Source organism: Pleurodeles waltl, chromosome 3_1 (assembly GCF_031143425.1).
Source record: "Pleurodeles waltl isolate 20211129_DDA chromosome 3_1, aPleWal1.hap1.20221129, whole genome shotgun sequence".
NCBI lineage: Eukaryota > Metazoa > Chordata > Amphibia > Caudata > Salamandridae > Pleurodeles > Pleurodeles waltl.
In genome coordinates this window covers 776,395,535-776,415,314 of record NC_090440.1, presented here as the reverse complement: position 1 = coordinate 776,415,314, position 19,780 = coordinate 776,395,535, and the positions used below count along the sequence as shown (strand labels likewise).

The window sequence follows — 19,780 nt, the reverse complement described above, 5'->3', positions numbered from 1 at the left end:
CACTGCTAATTCGACCTGGCAAGTGTACCCACTTGCCAGGCACAAACATTCCCTCTCACTACATGTAAGTCATCCCTAAGGTAGGTCCTAGGTAGCTCCATGGTCAGGATGCAGTGTATTTTAAAGGTAGGACATGTACTGGTGTGCTTTACATGTCCTAATAGTAAAATACTGCCAACTTAGGTTTTTACTATTGTAAGGCCTATCTCTCCCATAGGTTAACACGGGGACTGCCTTTAAATGTCTTTTAAGTGCAGTTTGCCATTGGGAGCATATGGAGATGTGAAGTTTGAGGTCTCTGAACTCACAATTTAAAAACACATATTTTGGTAGAGTTGTTTTTTGGATTGTCTGTTTGAAAATGCCACTTTTAGAAAGTGTGCATTTTCTTGCTTAACCATTCTGTGCCTCTGCCTCCCGGAGGAATACATGTCTGGGTCAGACTGACAGTTGGGCTGTTTGTGAATTCCCTCTAGACAGTGACACAAAGGAAGTTGAAGTGTGTTGTGCATATCCTAATGAGTCTTCCTGGGCTAGAGTGGGGAGGGAGGAGCTGACACCTGCACCTGAAAGGGCTGTGCCTGTCCTCACACAATGCAGTCTCCATCCCCCTGGAGCATGTCTGCGGCCAGGCCTGGGCAGGATCTTGTGAACATCATAGACTTTCCTTTGAAGTTTGCCTACTTCAAAGGCAGCAATGAGTATAAGTAGTGGACCCAAAACCCCAGACTTTCAGATTAATTTTGGATCAAGAGGAACCTCTGCCAAGGAGAAGAGCTTCAGAAGGACCTGCCACTCTGCCTGTTGCTTTGCTGTGCTGGCCTGCTCCTTCTGCCTTAAGACGGAAAGGACTGGACTTTGCTTACTGAATTCCTGCTTGTCAAGTTTTTCCAAGGGCTTGTACTGAGCTTGCTTCTTGTTAAGAAGTCTCAGGGACATCAAAGACTTCACCTGCAAGCCTCTAGTTTGCTTGCTGTGGACCCTAACTCGCCAGGTGGTGCCTATTCCAGTCTCTGGGCCCTTGGGAGTGAAAGCTGACCTAAAAACAGGTAGAATCAGGTCCACCAACTCCGGACGATGCTAAGACCGACGCTGCTGCTAGACTCCGCGACGCCACCTGCACCCGAAGCGCTGGTCCTTGTTGGAGTGCGACAACCGTGACTGACACCGCAAACCCGATGCTGCAGCCCCGCTGACATCCTGCGACTTCGTGAGTTCCGGGTGCCATGACACCCGACTCTGCCACGGCACCTGTAGCCCTGTGATGTGAGTCCGACCCTGTGAGGTTTCTCAGCACATCTTGACCCGCCAGATTCATCGACCCCGCCAGATCATCAGGGACTGACACCTCGCACCAACACCGCATCACCTTCCCTGCTCTGCAGTAAGGAACCAACGTGCACCTGCTTATTTTCTTCAATACCAAAGGTACTGTACTCCGTCAACAACATCGTGATAGCCCCAGTTGGATCTATTGTGTTTTTCAGTGTTTTTATGAGGATTAAATATTGTAAAATTTATATTTCTACTTTTGTATGTTAGGTGTCTTGTTTGATTTAGATAAATATTGGCTATTTTTCTAAACTGGTGTGGATTCCTTTTGTGGTGTTTTCACTGTTTAACTGAGTGTGTTGGTACAAATACTTTACACATTGCCTCTGAGATAAGCCTGACTGCTTGTGCCAAGCTACCAGGGGAGTGAGCAGCGGTTATCCTAGGTGTGTATATCCCTTACCCTGACTAGAGTGAGGGTTCCTGATTGGACAGAGTGCAAACTGACTGCCAACCAGAGACCCCATTTCTAACAATTATCTTTTTTCTTTCATTTGGGATTAATGTAACACATAAAAATTGCTGATAGCAGAATATCGATAACATTTTTTTCAATTGAAAAGCTTAACATATGCAGTTAAAAAACAAATTATTGTATGTGTAGAAGAGGGAGGAATATAAACTGAGAGCCCTTGATTTAAAGTTAAAGCTTGCAGTACAAAGAGGAAAACACTGGATAGCCACAGCCCTGTGCACTGCAGGGGTTTTATAATAGTATATTTTTATGCTGTAATTCTTGGGGAATAACGATTTTAAGTGTTGATTTTCACATAACATCTGTTCCTGTGCAGACCATCACTCCACCCCGGCAAGCAGATATGGGACGTGTGTAGTTGTGGCAGTGGTGAGTTTCGATACTGCCCATGTTTTTTTAATTATGGCACCCGTTCAGCTGCTGCCCATGTGCCAGTAATTGAAAGAAAACATGTTTAATGAAGCTGGCAGTGTAGAAATGCAGCCCTTGCTGGTTCTGGTATGAACAGGGGGACTTAGATAATAATGTAGCTTTAATGCATAAAAGCTACTCCGAATAATCCCTAGGCATCTGTTCAAGGACAACATTTGCAAAAGAATGCGCAAAAGAATGCAATTATCTAAAGTCATGAGCACCAGAGACACAGTCGAAGACTGATCTCAAACTAGGCGTATACTGTCTGTGGAAATAACCATTCAGTCCTGGGATGCCTCGAGAGTATCATAGAGATATCTGCCACGCACGCGCAAAGGCTCCTGGGAGGAATTTATGTGAAGGGGTCTTTTAATATGGCGTACACGCTTGTCATTGACAAGAAGCTTCTGCTGATGTTCACCCTGGTTAGGTAACAGACCCCATATTCGTCACATAAACTGCACCATCACAGATCAAGAGAGTTAATCAATAAATAACAAACAGCAATAGGCTGGTGTGGGCTGACTTAGTAAATACGAAAGTGTCTCATCTCATAAGCATGGGATGGCAGATGGCTGCATTATGAGAATGGTGCATATTTGTGCTTTAGTGTTTCTGGCGCTTGAATAAGGTCATTATCTTGAGATTTTTGACTGTTCCTGAGTTGTGTCCCTATTGAGTGTGCAGTACTTGTAAAGCACCAGTCCTGTGCACTACTCTTTAGACACACTGTTACACTACCTTTAGGAGTGGCCTGGACCTGAGCCAGGGCAAGGGGTCAGGGCATTGATATAGGTATTGCAGTTTGTCATTATAGGAAGACCCATAAGGCCACTCAGTGCTACAGGGGTGGGAGGGGGCTCATCCTTCGAGAGAACCATTCCTGCATGAAACTACATTTTAAAACCATAAAAACTATGCTTCCAGAATTTCACCAAAACCATGCCAGACCTGCAGACAATTAACATTCGCTATATTGAATATCACACAGCACCAAACATGTTGACATGGCCTCTACCCACTGCCAATGAGCTTTATTTGGGCAGGACATACAAGTGTCTCATGCAGATTGCTCTTGTTGCTGTTAGACATATTGCGTTAAGTTTTTTGTTGCAATTTAACAATGAGTCATATGGTGCAGTTGAATCAACACCACCATAGACCATGGAACCCTCATGTTTTGAAAAAAAACTCTACAAATTATTTTGCAGAGAAATGGAATCTCTGCTTTATAAAGAAAGCACTTACATTTTAACTATTTTTAGTGTTTCGTTTTAACGTCATTTTAAAGCGTCATTATTTAGAACTGTAGAGAATTCATGGCCCTTGTTTTTGTATCATGACAGAACACTTCATTATTTCCATAATAGCTTCCAAACTGCATTTAATGAGAGAATCAGCAACAGCTGAAAACTCAAAATACCATTTCACTGTGCAGGTTTGTATTATTAAGAAAAATGCTCTGTCCTGAATCTTGTTTTTATGGAATGAGCTTTCACTGCAGAATTAACTCGCCTTGACAGTTTTAATAACATTCCTTTTAACTGTGACAGGGAATTTGAGGCCATTGTGCCTGCCATATCAAAAGAAGTGTCAAAGTGTCAAAACCGTGAAATTATTTTTCTTGTAATCAAAGGCAACATTTCCCCCTCAGTTTTTATAGAGTCACTGCTCTCTCATACCCGCCAATGGACAAGAGGCATTGAAGCATCTGTTAAGGAAGTGTCAGGGACACAACCCACGAAATCAGAGATGGCTCATGAGTAAATGTCATATCACTTTTCTGTGCTGAAGAGCTTAAGGGCACATCAAACTGAGGCTCCTAGCAGAATGATTGCTTTTTTAAGCTCCTGATGATTTAAAGCAGCTATCATGACTCTATCTACAGAGCAAATCTGTGTCCTTGTATCGCACGTAGACCTTGGTGGCCCGTTTTCGCCTAGATTTCAAGCCCTTAAAGTAAGCATCACCTTGTATACTGTTGCTGATTTATGTGTCGTCACAGCACTGCTTGTCTCCCTCTTTTATCAGATACTTACACAAATACTAAGGAACACACCATCTGAGAGGAAACGTCAATACCGAAAGGGACCTGGTGCCAAACAGGTCCAAACAGCTATCCACAAAAGCACCATCTTCTCATGTTCTTCGGAACACAAATTGACATCTCTTAGCTTACACAAGTGCAGTACTTAATTTGAACCAGTGGTTGCAGGTGGGGCCCACTGGCAGCCATTTTTGGACACCAAAACTTAGTTTTCTTCAACACACTTTCATTCAGAAAAAAAGAGAGAAAAGCACAACAGGTGGAAAGAAGAAGGAAGAGAAAGACTGAACTAAAGAGGCAGGAGTGTCTGGTGGTGGATTAGTGAGACATGAGGTGGAATCAAGCCTATGCAGCCTCGACCTTCAGTAGCATCGAGTGGGGGCGTCTATGCAAAACTTTGGGCCCCAGTACTTATTCTTTTACAAATCAGGTATTATTTTCTGTGAGTTTGTAGGGACAGAACAGATATTTTTAATTTAAGATCCTCAGAGTCTTACCTAGGATTATTCAGAATATTGCGGAAACATGGCACACGGATAACAGCACCATAAATCAAGAGATATAAAAAGGGATAACCTCCCTCTATGTTCGTGTAAATCACATTTAAAACAAAGGGCAATGGTAAAATGTATGTAAAGACATAGCTGTCATTTTGTCAACTGACAATTTAATTAAATCAGTTTCAGATACTCTATATGAAATGTATATTAGCACATAGACCGTGGAAAGCCAGGGCGTATACATTTAGGATCAACATAAATAAGTAAATTTCATTAAGCAGGGGCATCACCACATTTGCTCCAAAAATCACCTAATTTAATCGGAAACCCAGTTAGGGTGACCCTCCTCGGGGATGAAAACTATCATTTCTGCTAACACGTTTCAGTGCCCTTCAAACACATTTTGCAAGTCAAATATTATCTGAACTTCCCTTAGTCAACATGATAACTTGAGGGCACCAATTAGAAAATTCCCATGAGCCACCTTTGTCTTGCATGATAACTAAAATAGGTTTCCTGCCGCAAGCAACAGGATGCAAATATTTCTCATTTACAGACATTATCGTGATGTATTTTCACACGATCCGGATAAATAATTGCGAGTACTGAAAATGATCCACTGCAACAAAGGATGCACAAAATGTAACATAGACTAAATGCAAATTAGATCGAGAGATATATCTAGTAACCCGAAATGTGAATATTCTATTATTAATCTTTAGGAAAAGTTGAAAGCAGATATCTTTTCTAAAATACCTAGAGAGCAGAATTCCAATCAACAGCCAAAGCTATAAGAGATAAAACCCAATCTGTAAGGAAGTAAGTTAAAAATCTAGCCACAAATAAAACTGGATTGTATAAGCAAAACATCAGACGTTATCCATGGTGGAAAAAGAGCTAACATGCAAATATGTGTTACGTATCCTTGTCTTATCATGCTGTCCAAACTCAAGGCATCTGGCTGGACATGGTTCTGTAATGCAGTCTACTAAAGGATTTCAGTCAGGCTTAGATTAGTTAAACCATTACTGCATCTGTGAGAACAGGCATAAAATGAAGTGTTCTTAAAACTCAAATACTAAACCAGCAGAAAAGTTAATTTCACACAGCTTAACCCAACCAGGTAGTTGGTTGATGAATACCATCAATGGAGTACATACAATAGGGGAGTGGCCTCATAAATAGCAGATACCTCTTCCTTTATACTTGGCAACAATTTTGATGTGGTATGAAAAAACTGTCTGCCACAGAGAGGAATCTTAGCTCTTACCAACAGCTGAAGGGGAACTTGATGCTTCCCTACATCCTTCATACAGTTCGCTATTACTAGCACCCGCACCACTCTTGCAAATATGCAGTTAGAGATTTGTGGCTCCAAGTCGGTGGGATGGCCTACTACCGACATCTCTAGAGAACCACTTCCTGTCACAGCAAGACACTCTGATAACGCCCCCAGCCTCCGTGCCTTTCTGAGATCTTCTCCTCCAGGAAATATCCCGAATTTTCATTCATCAAAAACCTCTGACTCTGAAAAGGCCTGCAGCATATTTAATTCAGGATGTCAACACTGAGCCTGAGCAGGCCCGCTCTTTGTATTATTTTCTGTGACTCGATCGAAAGAAAATAATAAGAGCAATCTCATCACAGACCTAAACCTACCCACTCACCAGTCGGAAGAGATTCCATTTGACAGTTCAGCCAAAATCTCCATTAATGTTGGACAACCCATATTTTAAAGTGGCTGGATTAAGAACGATCACATTATACAGTGTATTTCACTATGTTATTGCATGCCATTTACCAGTTAATCTCCCACCGTGTGCACTAGACCCACTTTCAAGTCGTATAATGTTTTTTGTTCATTTTCCTTTTTGTCTGCAGAGTCTATTACATTCCTCCAATGTACAAGAATGTGGTATATGTAATGTAGAGGTCATTTTAAATATGTTAAAATTTATCATACTCTGTATCAACTCCTGAAAGATTCTACTTGCATCATTTCCAGTCAGAAATGTGAATGTTACTCCACCTACAGCTGGCTCACCCTTCAAGCACTGGATGTTTGGCGATAGACAGCAAATGACTGCGGTCAGTTAAATTATATTTGATCCAGTTTCTGTTGTCAGGTTCATGTTTACCAGTTTACGTTTACGTTTGTCATGTGTTACAATGTGTTAACAATTGCTTGAATATGTTGAAGGAGATATTTAGGAGCTGATGAGTTTGCCTGGCAGTAAGATTGCCTTGTCAGTCGGCAGAGGCGTTCACCTCCACCCTTGTAAGAGAACCACCGTCTTATTAAGAGGTCTCCGTCCTGGCAGGATCTTTGTACCTACAGTATGGGTTGGAAAGCTACTCTGAGTAACGGACAATAGTTATTTGCAGATATCTTCCATCACTTCATGTGTTTGATGTAACACCCTCAGTGGCCAATGGTATGCTCAGTAATGGGTGCTATGCTCACTGTGCTCCTGTAGCTAAGTTGCACTGACTGATGCGGCCCATCTAGGCCAAAACCGGTTTTGGTTTGCTTGTGTTCCGGTTTGGAGAGCACCTGGCTGGGTGGTTTGGGCTGGACTGTTCCTATTGGAGCAGGATCAAGGTGCTCAGACACAACCCCGGGGCCTGTGCAGTTTCTCCAGCCTGGCTGTGTGAGCAGCCGGGCTGGAGAAACCTAAGTGCACATACGTGTGTTTGGACGGCCATCTTAGGCCATCCAAACACACATGCGCATTTAGTGCACACAATTGCTAATCCCCCCCTCCCACCTCCTTAGGCCCAGAACCGCCCCTCCCTGCACCTGCTGGCTGAGCCAGCAGCAGAAAAATAAAAGGATATCCAAATATCATTTTATTTTTCTGCTGGTTATTAGCCAGTGGAGCGACGCTCCTCCGCCATTGCGGAGGAGCCCCCCCTGATCATTTCTAATGGAATTAAGAGTGCATTGGGAATGATGCCAAACCTGCAAGGAATGGCAAGTATGAGTTTCCTGGTATGCTGCTATGTGGATATTGACAAGTAGTATCCCAGTAGCGTTGCAGTTCTAGGGCCAGAAGTTGGTGATGGAAATTTTGATAGCAGTGATGAGCGCTAGTGGATTTCCCATCAGAGATTTCCTCTACACAGTTCGTCCACCAAGGTCGATACAGCCCCTGTAATGGAGAAACCTACGTTGCCTAGGCAGAACACTCTGGATATGGTAAATTCGCTATCTGCATCATCAGGAGTTGACATTTTTTGCCAGATGGTCAAAAACAAAAGAAATGAGAAATATTTTACCTTTATTGTTGGAGATTATCTTTCTGCAGGGTCACCCCCAAAACATTTTGCCTTCCTCCTTCTCTTTTTACGACCTCATTTTTGCTGGCTTTGGGACTCTGCGCACTTTACCACTGCTAATCAGTGCTAAAGTGCATATACTCTCTCCTTAAAACATGATGACATTGGCTCATACCCAATTGGCATATTTAATTTAGTTGTAAGTCCCTAGCAAAGTGGACTACCTGTGCCCAGGGCCTGTAAATTAAATACTACTAGTGCGCCTGCAGCACTGGTTGTGCCATCCACATAAGTAGCCCTTAACCATGTCTCAGGCCTGCCACTGGAAGGCCTGTGTGTGCAGTTTCACTTCGACTGGGCATTTAAAAGTAATTGCCAAGCTTGAAACCCCCCTTCTTTCTACATATAAATCACCCCTAGGGTTGGCCCTAGGTAGTCCCTAGGGCAGGAAGCTATGTAGTTTCTATATGTCCTGTTAGTGTAAAACTCCTAAATTCGTTTTTTACACTGCTGTGAGGCCTGCTCCTTTCATAGGATAGCATTAGGGCTACCCTCATATAATGTTTGAGTGGTAGATTCTGATATAAAAGGAGTAACCAGGTCATAACTAGTATGGTCAGAATGCCAGTTGAAAATCCTGCTTATTGGTGAAGTTGGATTTAATATTATTATTCTAGAAATGCCACTTTTAGAAAATTAGCATTTCTCTACACTTAAATCCTTCTGTGCCTTCCAATCCACGTCTGGCTGGGTTAGTTGACAGCTCCCTTGGGCATTTCACTCAGACAACCCCAAACACAGGATGCTCAGCCACACCTGCACACATCTGCATACTAAATGGGTCTTCCTGAGCTGGGAGGGTGGAGTGCCTGACACTTACATGTTAAAGCACAGTGGCCTGCCCTCACACAATGGACTGCCAAACCCCTACTGGGACCCTGGCAGACAGGATGAAACTGAAAAGGGACCTTGTGCACTTCTAAGCCACTCTTTGAAGTCTGCCCCACTTCAAAGGCACATTTGGGTATTTAAACTGGGTCCTGACACTACCAACTCAGACACTTCTGGGCAAGATACCTACTGGGGAAGAATCTCTGAACCAGAACCTGCAACCTGCCAAGAGAAGCTGCCTGGCTGCCCAAAGGACTCACCTGACTGCTTTGCTGAAAATGACTGCTGCCTTGCTGTTGCCCTGCTGTCTTGCTGCCCTCTGGCTCTGCTGAGAAGTGGTCTCCAAGGGCTTGGATTGAGCTTGCCTCCTGTTTTCTGAAGCCTCAGGGCCAAAAAGACTTAGGGCCACATGTACCAACTTCAGGTTCTGTGACTCGCAAATAGCGAGTTGCAAAACCTGATGTACAACAGTGTCAATGACACTGTTTGCGATTCCCAATGGGGTTACAAATGACCTACCTCATGAATATTCATGAGGTAGGTCACAATTTGCGACCCCATTGGGAATGGCCACCCTCACAGGGATAGTGGCCTGCTAGAGAGAGCAGACCACCATTTTTTTTTTTTTAAATGCAGCCTGTTTTCCTTAACGAGATGCATTTCAAAAACAAAAAATGAAACGTTTTCTTTTCACTTTTTCAGAACAGGCAGTGGTCTAAAAAAATATTTGCGCTACCATTCACAAGGGACCCCTTCCCGTTTGCGAATGGGTTAGCACCAGTTTGAAACTGGTGCTAACTGCGATTGTTTTGCAACCGCATTCGCAGTCACAAAACAATCATACATGGGACTGCAACTCGCAATTAAGAAAGGGACACCCCTTCCACATTGCGACTCACAAACCCTTTTTGTGACTTGGTAAATAGGTTACCGAATCGCAAAAATGGGTCTGTACATCCCAAATTGCATTTTTCAAGTCGCAAACAACCCGATTCGCCGTTTGCGACTTGAAAAATGCATCGTACATCTGGCCCTTAATCTCTGGAAAGAACTTCTTGTGTGGCGAAATTTTGATGCACAGCCTGCCAGAAACGACGCACAGCCTGCATCGTGGTGAGAAAATCACTGCATGCCGAACTGGAATGACGCAGCTCTGCTCCCCGAGTGGAGATCGGCAAAGCACCAGTGTTGCGACCAGAACTTCGACGCACGGCCCCCTGCCAAGAGGAATCGACGCAGCACCTGCCGTGCGACAGGAATTTCCCCACATCACCCACCGGACCGACGCAGCTCCTGTGGCTTTATCCCACACACCCAGGATTTCTCAGCATCATCCCGGAGCATCCAAATACCCCGCAACCCGAAGAGGATCCAAGTCCGCACGCCAGAAATTGACGCAAGGCCCTTGCTGCGTGGAAAATATTGACGCATCCTCTGTGTGCGCACGGAGAAACCGACGCAGACCTCCCAGTTTTCCACGCATCTCCTCCTGTGCAGTCCCTTGTGGATAATTTAGACGCAAACCAGGTACTTTGTGCATGCAATAGACACTTATTGCTTTTAAGAACTTAAGACTCTTTCTATCATTTTCTAAAGTGATATTTTAACGTGTACTTATCAAATCTTGATCGTTTTGACCTGCATTTAATCAGATAAATACTCTATATTTTTCTAAACCTGTGTGGTGTATTCTTGTGGTGTTTATACTGTGTTATTGCCTGATTTATTGCACAAATACTTTACACATTGCCTTCTAAGTTAAGCCTGACTGCTCAGTGTCAATCTACCAGAGGATGGGCACAGGATAATTTGGGCTGTGTGTGACTTACCCTGACTAAAGAGAGGGTCCTTGCTTGACCAGGGGGTAACCTGACTGCCAACCAAAGACCCAATTTCTAACATTTATGATATCTACTGGAAAACCCCAATCACCCAATTTACACATGTGCTAGCTAAAAAAACACGGGCCTCATTTCCTCTGGTTTTAGTCAACTCCTGAATGTTCTATTAAAGAGATATCCTGGAACAGATGATCCTCCAAGATCAGAAAAACCTGCAGCCAGTTCTGCAGTTAACAGGTAACGAGGTGCCGAAATGGCCGAATCGGAAGGCACAGTAACATGAACATAGGGGAACATAGGGGGCTTGATATAGGTGCGGGTCACGCTGGTTGTCAGTAGGCTGATAATTCTGATGGAGAAGGTGTCATAGAGGTGAGGTGGGGTCGTAAACATTGCCACAGGTGCGAGTTGGCTTGATGCAGGGCATTGAGAATGGTTTCCAAGTGGCATCAATGCACCTCTTGCGGTGTATGAGCCATTGCAGGAGCAGGAACAGTTTTCCACTGCTAGAACAATATCTCAATTAAAAAAAAAAAACTTGCAAGCTTTTGTACTTTCTGAAGTTTATAAGGATTGCAAATTTGCCAATCTTACAAGTTCACATTCCACCCTTTCTCAGTGATGAACATACTTTCAATATAGACTGATCCAGCTCCAGCAAGGTTTAGACTTAATGCCATAAGACATGGTGAGCGAACAACTGCCAAGACTAGACTCAATAAGAAACCACCATGGAGATGGTGGTATACTTTTCTGGAAAGGTAAGTTTAAGGGCTTTAACTTACTGGAAAATCTCACTGCATGTGAAGGAGACCAATTATGTAGCCACCAACAATGTTCCTCTACTTTGGCGTTAAATTTTCATGCCCAGATTTGGTGACTGTTATTAGTGGTCTGTGGACTAGTGGATTTTCCACCAGAAACGTTCTCCCCAAAGTGCCCCTCCCTTAGTGGATAAAACCACTTTCCTCCACAATGATGGAATATGATAGATATGGTGGATTTTCCACTGTCAGCTTGACAGTGTTGAAAACGCCACAATGGTGGGGATGGAATATCTGCTAGCCAAAACTCTGAACCGTGTCATAAATTGAATGCAGTGGATCAGTAGAGTTTGGAGAGGTTTTGTTTCTCTCACACCACTAGTTGCTGCCATAGCACGTTATCTTCTTAGAAGTGGCATTAAAAAATATAGTTCCAAGGCCACGTGTTTTTTCAATTATATGTATTGCTTCCACATTTGCCAGTCAATCTTCCGCTGTGTTAACAGTGGCAGGAGCTACTGAATAGGGGTAGTGGAGTGGGGGAAGGGAATAAAAAACTAAAAAAAAGAACATTTACCTTTTCTGTCAGGAGTCGTGTTCCATCTCTCATCCACCCTTTCCCGTTTCCTGACTGCCAGCAGCACACAGGCTACAAGTCTCCCCTAAGTCAATCACGATGCTGCTGTCAACAGCAATACAGCCAGGCAGAGAAATGCTAAGTGCAATACAGCCGGGTGGAGAAATGCTAAGCGAGCGTGTCTGTTTGACCGGCCATACGGTCATGAGCACTTTTGATGCACATGCTCCTCCTCCCTGTGACACACCCAGGCCTGCCCCACCGTAATCTGGCTCCCAAATAAAATGATAATAGCATTTTGTTATTATCATTTTATTTCTCCTTTTTTTTGCACTGCTCAAAGCAGTGGGGCGACGCCTCTCCGACTTAGTGGAGGAGCGCCGATGTGTGTTAAAGTGATTATTGAAAATGTACTTGCTAGCGAACTCTAGCGGACATATTTTCGGTGTTTCCAGATAGGTCAATAATGTCTCAATTTTATGCTCAAAATAGGTCGCATTGTCCAAGTGTTTTCACCACTGCAACTAAAAGATGAAAAAAAAAACTTATTTGTTGAGACCTTTGGTTTAGAATAGTGGAGACACAAAATCAACAGCATTTTCGAAAATAAGGCACTGAAGTGTTACCCAGAGAACAGGTGTGTAACACAGGATCTGAGTGACTTCACATGGATGAAATTGTGTTTTGGAAATAGTCTTCTTTGAAAGATATATAAATACTGATTTGAATTCACATCCAGAAATTTTCAATGAGATTTTGTGTGGTTGTAAAATTAATTCAGCATTGTTCTTTTATATCAGAGTGGTGTCTCCATTATTCTTCTCTGTATTGCACTTTCTAGCTCGATTTCAAGTTGTTCAGACACGTTTCTTAATTCATCACAACTATATTTCTCTTTATGAAATACAAATTTGTCCTGAAGGGCAGCCAAGATGCAAACTTCAGATTTTTACTTTGTTGCAAATTCTGACCCATGTGTTTTTTGTGTTTTTGGCCCCTATTTCTTATAAATCAAATACCACCTAAACCTTCCTGTGGTATCACTTTTTGCATCAGTACACGACAGACAACTAGTGCATAGAAACAGATAGCACAGCCACTCATAAATAATATTAGCACCCAGTATTGTTTTTTTTGGAACTGGACAGACAATCAGCATGCTTCCCTTGTGGTCTATAGCTACTTTTGCCAGCCAACAAAAGGAACATCCTTTGTCTGCCAGCTCCCTGATCCTCAGTTGCATAATGAACAATGATGGGGGCCCACCCTGCGAATGTCATGAGGGGCCCAGGTGTCTCATAGATCGCACAGATACTCATTAGTCTTAGACTCAATGGGGGCCCCCATACGCCACAGGGGCCTGCATTAAACACCTGCCATGGACATGAAGACATGGGGTATCTTTTGCTAGGCCTTGTCTGCCAGTGATGGTACATGAGCCCTGGTGCCTTTCTGTTTTTTTCTGCTTGAGAAAGCTGAGTGGCTTTCCCGAGCATTTAAAAGTTTCCTATTCCTTGCCATTACACACATTCAGCCAGGCACGCAGTGGCCTGGCTTAAGGGCCGAGGGGGCTCTTTCCAAAGAAGAAACAATTGGGGGCTCCCCACTCAGTTTGGGGTTGCGGGTGCCTTTGTTACGCCCCTGCTGCTCCTCTGCCGTGTCTTGGTGAAGTGGGCCTGCACCTCAGCCTTAGTCCAAGGTTCTGGCATTCACGATGCTCTGAAAGCTGTTTTCATTGGAAACTGCCTTCACCTTCTGTCTGTGCTGGGCCCGCTCCTTCCTTGTCAAAGCGGAAATGTAAGCCATAATAATATAAGAAATGTAAAACAAATAAACAAATTGTTATGTTTATTATATGTCTACTGTTTTGCAGCATTTTGGCTTGTATTTCCAGTTTCAGAAAGGAGGGGTGGGGCAGACAGAGTGGAAATGAGAACAGTCTCTGTTAGAACAGCTGCTGCTGCAGACCTCAGTGGAACGCCAGTGTCTGCACTTTGGACTAGAGGTGAGTTGAATTCAGTGCTTGGAAGTGAGAGGAGGATGCAAATAGCCTTATTGCCATTGCCTGGATGGCAATAACTGTTACGAATTACCCTCCCCTCAATGCGGACTCTGTGAGAATAATTAACAGCCATTATTGCCATTATTGCCCACATGCAGACAATAATGTTTCATTAGAATACTGGAATGTTAGAAGCTACGCTGAAAACAATAAAGTGGCCGAGAGACAATGATGGTTGCCCTAGACCCTCTGTTCTGACATTGACATTCAATTGCTTGTCTTTTTCTTTCTTCCTTTTAAATTTAGAACATTCTACCATCAGAAGGAGGAATGTTCTGATAGCATTGTAGCCCTACAGCCTCAGACTATACCGGTCTGCTCTCTCGTTATCGGGTTCGGGGACTTTAACAACTGTTACAGCCCACTGCAGCGGGCTATATTGCTTAATTATTTGTAAACTATGGGTGGTTTCGAGCGGTTCTAAACCATTTCTGGCAGAGATGTTGCGCCCAACACCACTATTAAACAGAAGCGCAATACCACCTTCAAGCTACATGTTTGATTGAGACTGTCTTTTCTGCATACCTAAGGCTATTTCCGAAATTCAAAATTAGACCTGCAATGTACAAGATGCGCGGTAAAGGAGATGTCAAATCCTGAAATGCTTGTAATACACATGGGCTGAATCTGATAGGTACCCTCATACTTTTTATCTATAAATGATGGTATGAAGAAGCAGACATTTTCAACTAATTCTATATAAGTCTCCTGTGGATGATAAACGGAAGATGTTGTTAGATGTAGAGAGTTTTTTAACGCCATGCTCCAGGTACCTCTTTTTTGAATTGCTAGCTTTTACTGTGCATTTGTTGTATGCCATTACTTTTCCTTTTCTCGCCTGCCCCTTTCTTGTGAAGACAGATAATTAAATTGGGTGCAAAATGTCCAGTTGATCTAATCAGTAAAGAGTGAGCCCAAAAAGCATTTGTACTAAAAATGTACTACGCAGCATTCACAAGGCCAAGAATCAGAAACTGGCTTATAGAGGGACAAGATAATCTTGTAACCTAAAGAGAGCATTCCTCTTAGTTTATTCTTCGTCGGCTGCCGGACACGGGAGGTAAAGTGATTTGATGCAGCCAAGCGGAGCATTCTGTCCTCTCTGGCTGGGATGTAAAAAATACAAAAGAAAGTCAACAAACTGCACATGCATGTCTAAAGGACACTATTCATGTCTCTCATCTATTTGTGAAACTAAGGCCCAGATTTAAAAGGGCCTAGCACCTCCTTGCGCCACATTAGCGTAATGTTTTTTACATTAATGTGGCCCAACGAGGCCAAAATCGTAGCGCCAGATTTACAAAGTGGTGCAATGCACACATTGCACCACTTTGTAACCACTTGAAGCACATTATGCCTTCGCCAGACATAATGTTTGCAAGGGGGGTGATCCCCCATTAGGGGGACTGAAAAAATGGCACAAGGAAATCTAAAAGAATTCCATGCACAACTTTTTGCGACATTTTTAACGCCTGCTCAGAGTATGTGTTAAAAGGAGGCACACCATTATTTATAATATGCCCCTACGTACTGTTCAGGGTTTGCACCAAAATTTTGGCGCTAACTCTGAACAGTGCATCAATAACGTCAAAAATGTTGACACAATTGCCCCCTACCCTGCGCCAAGGTGTGCTGTATTTTAAAAAACGAAGCACACATGGTGGCGGTAGGAGGGAGCTAAGGGGTAAATCTGCCCCTAAGTGAGCAGTAGAGGAGAAAATGAATCAAACATACAGCTTGCAATTGGAATTTATATATTTGCCTCTGCAGAAACAAGGTATGTCACAATAATCACAGTCCCCGGTGATGTGCAAAACTACCTGTAAGAAATGTTATCACTAGTGAAATGTAGTGTCTTGTCTAGTTTTGTCTAATACTTGTGAGAAGAAATGCCACCAGTGAATAGCGGTGTCACTGATGATGAGTGGAGATGCCAATAACACAAGGAAAGCAGTTTCTGCTCTTTAAAACCACCTAGAGATAGGGTCAAATGCAAAGAGTAGAATCATCCATGAGAAACAGTATCACCATTCCACAGCATTATCACCTGTATGCAGTAGTGCTAACTGTGAGTAGCATATCACCATGGAGAAGCATATCTGTAAGTAGGACTATCACCACTGAGATGTGTGACTGGTGAGAGACAAAGCAAAGCATACCTGCACATCAGCCAAGCAAGTAAAGAAATAAAACACAAGCTCTAAGAAATGCCATCTATCCAGGATCCTGTCATGGGAAAAGTTCAATTCTTTTCAGGTGTGCAATGCCCATTAGGCCGAAAGGGCTTTAGCTCTGTTGTCTCCAGTAGCCCGGGCTGTGGAGTGCACTGGCAGTTCATCAGCTGTCACGGGCTGGGTCAGGGGCTGACCACTGGACTCTGCCTCACCCAAAGTACTTTGCAGGTCTTCAGAAGACCATGTATCAGTTCAAAGGTCCTTGTGTGTTTTATTTACTGCCCCCACCCCCATGGACTGTTGCTGCCAGCATGGGAGAAAGGATGAAAGGATTCAATTTACAATACAAAGGTGGGCATGCAGCACATTCATATAAGGTGTCCAGCCATTGGCCTAGTTTGCCTCTAAGGTTCAAAACAGGAACTGAGTCCTCTACATGGTACATGATTCATCATTTACAAATGTGCCAAAGACTTCAAAATTCACAGTTTCCAAACGTAAACTTTGAAACATTCCTGCCTGCGATGAGGATGCTATCAGCAGGGCCACTGGAATTATGAGATTGCGCAGATGGTTTGCATACTTGCTTACCTCTGAAATCGATTATTATGTACCAGGCTTCTTTATACTCAGGAATATGATCAGATGAATACATGACTTTTTTTTTAGCTTAGTCTGAAATACTGTTGCATAATGCCCAGTTACATCGCAATATATTATTATATCATATATGCCCCAATCAGAATGCTGAAAAAGTATGGTTATCTCACATATCTGTTCTCTTTAATTTCACCGGACAACACTACATGTGACTGTAACTATGGAGAAACATCCCTTCCCTATTTTTCATTTAATTCGCCTGATAACCCTATAACCTATCTTTCAGTTTTAATGATTAAAATATCAGTTTGAATGTCCCAATACGGCTGCTGCTAACAATAAATAGCAATGATCTAGACAAGTGTATTCACTGTAATAGTCACCCTAATATAGTCTCCATCACATGACCTGACGCAGTTATGCACACACAGGACCATAACGTGCCCCTGCGCCCATACATGCCGACATAATAACATGACTATTACTATGGAGAAACATCTCTGCCCTGTCATTTCTTTTGCTTTTATGTGACACCTCCATGGCCTCTTTATTTATGACAATGGTTGAAATATCCGGCTAAATGCTCAAATTTGGATACCATAGGTAATAAGAACTAGCAACATGGCACCCCCATTATGGCCACGTCACATGACCTCACGCAGTCACGCACAACCACGACCGTATGGTGCTCTGTCATCCTTCAAATATATCCTGGACTCAGTTACTATGATTTCTCAGACCTCATCACAGACCGACACCAGGGTCTCCAGCCTTGATGGACGCCGTACCTCTGGTCAGCAGTCTGACATGCCACGTCATTAGGATTGCACTTCCCCTAAAGACACCATCACTTAAATAGATCCTAATAGACGATTAACATGATGAGTTTGTTAAACTTGCCATTTCTGTTATTCTTGCTCCTTAACAGTCTGGACCAATTTTTCATAATGGCTCTAAAACACTTTTCGTTCTATGGCTGAGTCCCTGCTGTTAATGGTGTGCTCAACATTTTTTCTGTGGGGTAGCCATCCATTTCTTAGACCTATCTGCTGTTACTCTGTTTTTGACAACTAAGAACTGGATGTTGATCATGACCATCATTGAGTTATTAGCCATAGTGTGCTTGTTGTTTTTCTTCTTCAATACCTGGAGCCTCCTTGGCATTTCTTTATCTTTTCTGACAACTTCTGGCTTCTCCTTGGTGACAAATTCAAAGTGAGTTAGGTCCTACAAGTAGACTAACTAGTTGTCCAGGTATCTCAAGAAAAAATGCATACGTCCCACTCTGATATTCATTGCCCTCACTATTTGCTTTCTAAATATATGAGACTATTACTCTTGTCCACAGGTCCTATCATGATTGTTACTATGATTTAGCTACAATATGCCAATAAATTACTTTCTCATTGTGTTAAACACAATATACTCATCCAGGAAAAGAGCATACTCCTCCTGTAGCGATACCACTGTTTGACCGTACTATCTCTTCTGTTCATGGGCTTAGTCTTGACCTTTCTCTTCCTGCTCCCTTCTCCTCCATCCCTTTTCCTTCCCCGTTCTCCCCCTCCTATTCCTTATTACACGCTAGTGAAAACCTGTAGTATCCTCAGGCATTATATTAAGTCCACGCCTTGCACTTCTATTAACTTCCCTTAAATTGTAGGCACACATGACCCACCTCTTACCTTTCTACTGTGTGTTTTCACACAAGTTCAGTGCCCCACTAGTCTTCTATCTCCCATTAGAACAATACATTCTGCTTTCTTTGAATTGGTTTGTTTTAAAATAACATTGACAGCTTTGAAGAAGCCCCAGTTCTGTGCACCAACATGGGGTAAAACACATATTGGCTGTCAAACTGTCCACTATCCCTGACATCCTTCATTTACAAATAAGGAGCTGGACAGGGAAACCCCAACCAACAAAATCTCTATGATTTATAAAATAGTGTTCATCTACGAAATTGAGCCTCGTTCACGTATTAACTATTAATCTCAACATATTGCAGAACTCAGTATTCTGTGGTGTTGTGAAATCGTGTTTATTTACCATGTTCCACTATTTCTCATTAGAGACACTGTTTCTCACTAGAAACACTGCTCTACTGTAAGAGTAGCATTTTTCACTCATGGCAATAGTTCTCATTTGTGACGGTGTCACTGATGGCACAGTCTGTCACAGCTCTCAGCATATCTTGCTGATAACGTCCATGCTGGTGTTACTGCCTGCCATAGGACACAGCTAAACATTGACAGCCTTCCCTTTGATGATAACACTGCTCCTGATTAGCAAGGTTGCTACTCCTGTTGACAACTATGCTTTTTGTTGATATTGCTACTTGCTGCTGGAAGTACTTCTCTTTTTTTTAAGACGTTTTTTATTGAATCAAATACAAGAACACTAACTTAACATTGACAGAACAGAGATATGCAGTTGTGGATGTATATGAATAAAGAATATTGTACTTATAAATGCATATTAAACATGTAAATGAATTAGCAATATAGCATCAAAGACTCCAAGTTTGAATAAAGAAAGAAGAAAGAGAAAGGGAGAGGGGGAACAGCTATAGGGATAGAAAAGGGAGTCAAGTGATAGTCATGTGGAGAAAAAGGTAATAGACAATAGTTACAATAAATGTAAGATGAAATAAGTATATATATAAGTATATACATTTATATAAGAAGAAAAACAGGAAATATATTGGCATTTTAAAAAGGAGGAGAAAAAATCAATTTCCTTCGCAGTGCGTGAGACATAGTTACTTATTGGCAACCATAGCTGATGACGTTTGAAGAAAGTTCCTGTTGAATCAAGCTTGTAG

At 42.6% G+C, this 19,780-nt stretch overlaps 1 protein-coding gene across 2 annotated transcripts in view; it reads right to left on the bottom strand.

Moving 5' to 3' along the window:
• Nucleotides 1–19,780, bottom strand: part of GALNT18 (polypeptide N-acetylgalactosaminyltransferase 18) — a 1,605,564-nt gene that overhangs the window by 1,245,323 nt on the left and 340,461 nt on the right. The gene's annotated exons all lie outside the window — the stretch shown is intronic.